Genomic DNA, 7,096 nt, shown 5'->3' with positions numbered 1-7,096 from the left:
CCCCTTCCCCCGCATGAGAATGAGGTGATCAATCCACATCAGCAGCCCATCGATCCAGAAATGTCCAATTATCTGCCTAACACGGACCTGGTAGTGTTGGGTGTGTTGGAGGGTGCAAGGGGTGTGAGGGACCTAAGGGTCCCAACACGCAGAAGCGAATCGTGGCTGGAGAGAGATGCGGCCTCGGCTCCGGGCGAGAAACGCGGCAGAAGCCAGGAGACAAACGGGCTTAGAACAAAATCCCTGTCTTTGCCCTGGCCCTCCCTGGTGCCCCCTCTCTGTGCTCACGGTTCCCTGGGCACACAGACCCTCCTTCAGTCATGGCGATGGGCCATGACTTGTCCCCTCTAGGCCTGCACACGCGCATGGACCTCTCCCCCAACTGTGTCCCACGGCGCCCAGTCTCTCCTCAACCCTTGCCTCAGCCTGGCGGTCTCCCCTAAGACAGCCCCCAAAGGAAACTAAGTTCCTCCACCATTATCCGCTCCTCCCACCGGGATTCCTGCCCTTTATGGTACAGGATAGTGGATCTAAGTGGCTGATATACACAGTATCATTTAATTTGGGCTTTCCCACCTGACTGTGAGTTCGGCGCCTGTCCGCCCAGCCTCCAGCGTGATGCTGACGACAGGTGCCCGGTGAATGTCCGGCCCTCCCCAGCTGGACCACAGGGGTAGGGCATGAGTGAAGGGGAAAAGTCCTTGCAGGCAGGAATTGCCAGGATAGCTTCCCAGAGGGACAGATCCTGTGTCTGGCCCAGGACCAGGAGACGGAACAGGGCTTGACCCAGCATGCCGACGGAGGCTGTGTTCCAGGGACAGGAGCGCACCTGGCCTCAGGGCTCGGGCCACATCCTCTCCATGGCAACGAGCCTTTCCATCATTAACACAGCCACTGTTTATTGAGGGCCTAGCATGCGCCAGGCCTGGGTTCCTGGATGCCATGGACGTAGCCGTGAACAAGGTCCCGGCTCTCCTGGAGTGTCCAAGAGGGAGGAAGAGATGAATCACGAGGAAATATCCGTTCATCTGTTAATGGACATCTGGACTTTTCCCAGGTTTTGGCCGTCACAAATTTCAAAAGTATAACATATCAAGTCACTGTACCAGCACTTAGCTAGAAAAGGGAATGAACTGATACAATATAATGATGCTGAGGGAGAGAAGTCAGTGACACAGAGCAGGTCAGTAGTTATCTGGGGGCTGGGGGCTGGGAGGGACGATTGTATTTGTTTGCTAGGCCATCGTCATAAAGCACCACAGACTGGGTGGTTTGCCCAGCAGAAGGTGGCTCCCCCTGAGGCCCTTCGTGGACGCCCTCTTCTCCCTGTGTTTTCACACGGCCGTCCCTCTACGTGTCTGTGTCCCGAGCTCCGCTTATGAAGACACCAGTCATGTCGGATTAGGGTCCACCCTAGTGATCTCATTTTAACTTGATCACTTCTGTAAAAAGACCCCGTCACCAATATGGTCACATTCTGAGGTCCTGGGGGTTAGGACTCCCACATATGAATTTTTTTTTATAACTAGAATTTCCATTCTTTAAAAAAAATTATTTTAACGTTTATTCTTGAAAGAGAGAGACAGTGTGAGCAGCGGAGGGGCAGAGAGAGAGGGAGACATGGAATCCGAAGCAGGCTCCAGGCTCTGAGCCGTCAGCACACAGCCCGACACAGGGCTTGAACTCACGAACCGTGAGATCGTGACTTGAGCCGAAGTCGGAAGCTTAACCGACTGAGCCACCCAGGCACGCCTCCCACGTAAGAATTTTTGGGAGAACACCAGTCAGCCCACACAGGTATTTCAGTAGCTTCATGATAGCAATGGTTTCACGGGCAGAGAAAGAATCAAACTGAACACTTGAAACATGTGCATGTGGATTATTCCTCAACAAAGCTGTTAGAAACACAAGTAAACGAACATATCACACATAGACGGATGTCTGTGCCGTGAAGGGGGAGGGGGCCCACTGCGTGGAGCTGGAACAAAGCCAAAATGTTTCATATTTTGAACGAGGAGATGCACTTTAAAAGAGGGACGGGGGGTGGGGGCTGGGGTACACGTCTCCCAAAACGCCAGGGGACTTAGGTGATTTTATTCAGATGGAGTGAGAATTCTTACAGTCATTCCAATTTTAGCTACAAAATAGGAATTAGAACTGGGTTTTAAACAAAATCCAGGGGCGCCTGGGTGGCTCATCGGTTAAGCGTCCGGCTTCGGCTCAGGTCACGATCTCACGGTTCGTGGGTTCGAGCCCCGCATCCAGCTCTGTGCGGACAGCTCGGAGCCTGGAGCCTGCTTCGGATTCTGTGTCTCCCTCTCTTCTCTCTCTGCCCCTCCCCGACTCACCCTCTGTCTCTCGCTCTCAAAAATAAATAAAAAATTAAAAAAAAACCCAGACTTTATTTATTTATTTATTTATTTATTTTTAGGGCCGTTTTGGGTTCACAGCCAAACTGAGCAGAAAGTACAGAGATTTCCCGCATGCCCCGCCTCCCTCACGCACACGCCTCCCCCGCCGTGGACGCCCCCCTCCAGAGTGGCAGGTGCACCACTTGTTACCCCCCGCCGATCCTCCAGTGACACGTCATTATCGCCCAGAGTCCACACTTTACATCAGGGATCACTGTTGCTTCGGACACACCCAACAGTCTGGACAAATGCGTGACGACACGCATCCGCCCTTCCAACATCACACGGCCTCGTCTCATTGCCCCGTTTCATCCCTCCTGCCTCCCCGACTCCTGGCAACCGGGAGTCTTTGTACTGTCTGCACAGTGCTGACTTTCCAGAATGTCCCACGGCTGGAGTCAGACGGGGTGCGGCGCCCTCAGATTGCCTTCTTTCGCGGAGTCACGGAGACACGCAACTTTCCAGGCTCCGTAGCTCAGAGCAGTGTTCCGCTGTCTGGACGGACCAGTTTGCGCCTGTGCACCACGGAAGGACATCTTGTTGCCGAGAGGTATACTCACCACTGTTTTCGGCAGGCTTGGCAAAAGGCTTCCTCCTGCACGTCCGTTCTGCTTCGTTCGCTTATTCAACGTACACGTCTAGAGCCCAGACCACGGGCCAGGCACCATTCTAGGCCATGTTCTGGGGATATGCTTTGAAGAATACAGACAGAACTGCTGACCGCGTGGGGCATCCTGTCTAGCGAGTCTGGAAGATGAGGTAGACAGGCTCCCTGGGGCAGGAGGGGATTCTGAGGCCAGTGGGGCTCTGTGGGAGAGGAGGCTGGGACTCTTCAGTGACGGCAGCCGTCAGGAGGGAGACCAGAGCTCCCCATTTGCCCATGACTGTCCTGGCTCAAGGCTGTCACTCCAGAGTCCTTACTAATAGCACCTCTCCTTGCCAAGCATTCCAGCCGGAAGCGGGTGGGAATGTTGGGAGGGAGGCGACACGCTGGGGGGAGAGGGGAATTGAGAGGGAGGGGGAGGCAGGTTTCCTGTCCTCCTTGGCCCAGCAGATTCATATAAAAAGTGCCTCACGCAGAGCCTAGAAGGTCTAAAAATCTTGCCGTTGATTCAAATCCCTGAGCTCAGTCACCAGAATTGGAGCTTTCTGGATTTAAATATTAATTTTGTTGATTGTATTCTTTAGATCAAAACTGGAAGATGTCTGTCTCGGGGGGAAAAAAAACTCCCAATAAATTATAAATTGAAGACATTATTTTGAAGATAATGTCACAGGGGAAAGAATTATTGAGCTGCATATGGGGGGTCGGCTGAAGAAGTCGAAGGAGACGATGTAAAACGTGTTTTTGATTTACAGTGTCTTTTAAAAAATTAACATTTGTTGCTTTTGAAAAATTGATCACCTGCTCCAAGCTGGACGCTGTGCAGGGTGCTGCAGCATCACGGCTGATTCCTAAGGGGCAGGTAGTATTTATGACAGGGGAGCCCCCCGTCAGCCTTGAGGGAGGAGGTGGGGGAGTCGGGGCCTGAACCCCGGCTTGCCGGGCTCAGAGCTCTCACCTTCTCTGTGGGCGGCATGGGAAACAGCCCTCTTTCCAGGAAGTAGCTCACCTTCCCCTGAAAACTGAGCAAACAGGCCATCACCCCCGCACGCCAGGCAGCTGGGACTTCCGTCAGCCCCGACCCGGTCACAGTCAGGCCTGACACTCGGGATGGAGTTGCCCGGTTTGCCAAGCTCGTTCATTTGTGACGTGCGAACATCATTCATTCGGGGTTCATCGTTCACTTGGGGTTAGGGTACCAGAGATACAGGCGCGAGGGAGACAGATGCTCCCACTCACGGGAGCCCTGAGGGAGAGACAGACAAGCAGCCGCAACCCACCCATCCGGCGTGAGACGTGCGCGGACGCGGGAAGCATGGGCGCCACGGGGCACACGGCAGGGCAGGAATCGAGGGCGTCTAACCCGGGAGAGCTTCCTGGAGCAGGTGACATTGCGACCTGGGTAAGAGGAGCCGGGAGAGTATTCCACAGCACGTGCATAAGCCTGGAAGAGTGAGAGGGCATGGAAGCTTCCAGAAGCAGAGGGAAGTTCAGTCTGGCCAGAGCGTGGAGACTGCCTGGAGGAGCAGGAAAGTTGGACACGTTGTTGTCATGGTAGTGCCTGACCGTGGACATCATGGCGAGAGATTCCTTCCTCCTGCAGCCTGTGAGGAAGCACGGGCGTCATCCCCATTTTACAGACGCGGTGACTGAGACCAGGCGTGGAGGAGCTCGCCCCAGGATTCAACCCAGGCCTGCCTGACTCCGGAGCTCATAGCCTCCACTGGGTACCACAAGCTGCCTGGTTTTAATCCCAGGGCACTGGGCAGCAGGTGCATAACCCTTGGAGGCCTGCACGACCAGCCTTCGGACCCCGGCCCAGGACTGCCCTGCCTCTCCCGGCTGGCCCGTGCTGAAGCCTCTGCCGCATTGTGAGCCCTGCCCGAGCTCTCTGCAATGGCCCCGTGCCTCTGCAGGGCCCGGCTCTTTTTTCCCTCGGCCTGCAGAGCCCCGGCTGCACAAAGGTGCCGCAGCCCCTCCCCACCTCTGCCCGGAAGCCAGCACCGCTGCTGGGCTGCTGCCGTGCCAGAAGAAAGACCCCTATCGATTGGGGTCTCCCCAGGGTCCGGCCTTTCTTCCCTGCCTTTCTCTGTGGCCAGGAGACCCTCTGGTAGGGCCGGCGGGATGTCAAGGTGACCCCGGCTGCCTCAGGGAGGACTTGTCTGAACAAAAGCCTGACTGACAAACAGGAAGGCCAGCAGGGAATACGGTCAATATTCCAAAGAGAAGTCACAAAAATGGGGCTCGGAAGCCAGCGGCTGCGGGGAGGCTGGTGTGAGCGGCCATGGAAGTCTGCGCTCAGCCCTTCCCGACCCGGTGGCACCCGTGGGGGTTGGGGCAGTGGTGCTGGACGGGGTCTGGGCTGCCTCCGGCTGGCAAAATTGTGAGGCTGGTACCCCTGACGTGGAGCCCTGGCATCAGAAACCTGCTCTCCGGTGTTTTGGGCACAAATGAGCTTTTCAGCTCTCTCTCTCTGTGCTTCAAAAACAAGAGGAAAATGAGGGGGTTGAATCCAATGCTCTTCTCCAGCTTTATGAGGCTACGATTCCTGCCCCCTCCAGCCTGGCCGAGTGGAAAGCCTTTGCCACCCACCCTGCACTTGACTCAGCCCAGCCACAGGTGTTTACCTAGCACTGTGTGTAAGCACTGCGATCGGCACTGGGAATCCGGCAGCGAACAGGACACGGGCCCTGTGTTTGGCTGAAACCACGGCCATGCACAGACGCCCAGGTTTCTTCCACTGTCTGAAAGCGGCATGCTCCCATGAAACCTTTCGTGAACCCAAGTGGTTTCAGGCACAGAACCAATTACCATACATTTATATGGAAAAAAAAATTTTTTTTAAACTTTTTAAATGTTTATTTATTTTTGAGAGAGAGAGAGAGAGAGAGAGAGAGAGAGAGACAGAGCGTGAGCAGGGGAGGAGCAGAGAGAGGAGGAGACGCAGAATCCGAAGCAGGCTCCAGGCTCCGAGCCGTCAGCACAGAGCCAGACGCGGGGCTCGAACTCACGGACCGCGAGATCATGACCTGAGCCGAAGTCGGCCGCTCCACCCACTGAGCCCCTCCAGGCGCCCCTCTATGGAAAAAATCCGATCATTCCCAGCCCCCTCACAAAAACAATCTCTTGGGCTTTTCTGGTACCTCAAGGTATGTCTTGCTAATGGATGCGTGAAACAAATTGAGATGAAGCACAGACGCTCACAGACACAGTTCAAAGTGATGGCGGCTGGGTGCTGAGATGCCGAGTGTGGTTCCCCGGGAGGAGTTTGGCGGGACCACTCCGGCTGCTGGGTGTGAGCTGCCTCTCTAATGGCTCGTGGCAGAACATAGGCGGAGCACTATTTTTGCCTTTTGCCTTTTTTTTCTCATAAAAGCAAAAATCCTTTTCGGATTTCTTTCAGTTAGTGAAAACAGGTACTAAAACGGGCCTTTAAAATGTTTTTTAAGTTTATTTATTTATTTTGAGAGAGAGGAGAGAGAGAGCGAGGAGGGGAGGGGCAGAGAGAGAGAGGGAGAGAGAGAATCCCAAGCAGGCTCAGCGCTGTCAGCACAGAGCCCGATGCGGGGCTCGAACTCACGAAGCACGAGATCATGACTTGAGCTGAAACCAAGAGTCGGAAGCTTAACCGACTGAGCCACCCACGTGCCCCTGTGGGCTCTTCGTACAAGTGGAGGAATGTGAGCTTTTGAAAAGCGGGAGATTCGTGTATCCACTTCCCAATCCCCAGGACCTGTGAATATCACCTCATACGGCAAAAGATCGAATGACGTCTTGGAAAAAGGGTCTTCATAGATGTGACTGAGTATAGGTCTTACGCTGAGGAGATCATCCTGGGTTATGCAGGAGGGCGCTAGAGGTCATTACCCGTGTGTTTATAAGACAGGCAGAGGGCGATGTGGGGCACACAGAGAAAGGGGGTGAAGCCAGAGGCAGAGACTGGAGTGATATGGCCACAAGCCCAGGAAAGCTGACGGCCACCGGAAACTAAAGAAGCAGGGAGCAGATTCTTCCCTAGGGGGAGGAGGGAGCACGACTGACACCTTGATTTTGACCCAGTGAGACCGACACTGAATCTCTC

Source organism: Acinonyx jubatus, chromosome D4 (assembly GCF_027475565.1).
Source record: "Acinonyx jubatus isolate Ajub_Pintada_27869175 chromosome D4, VMU_Ajub_asm_v1.0, whole genome shotgun sequence".
NCBI lineage: Eukaryota > Metazoa > Chordata > Mammalia > Carnivora > Felidae > Acinonyx > Acinonyx jubatus.
The sequence above is the reverse complement of the archived record's forward strand: the minus strand, read 5'-3'. Positions refer to the sequence as shown.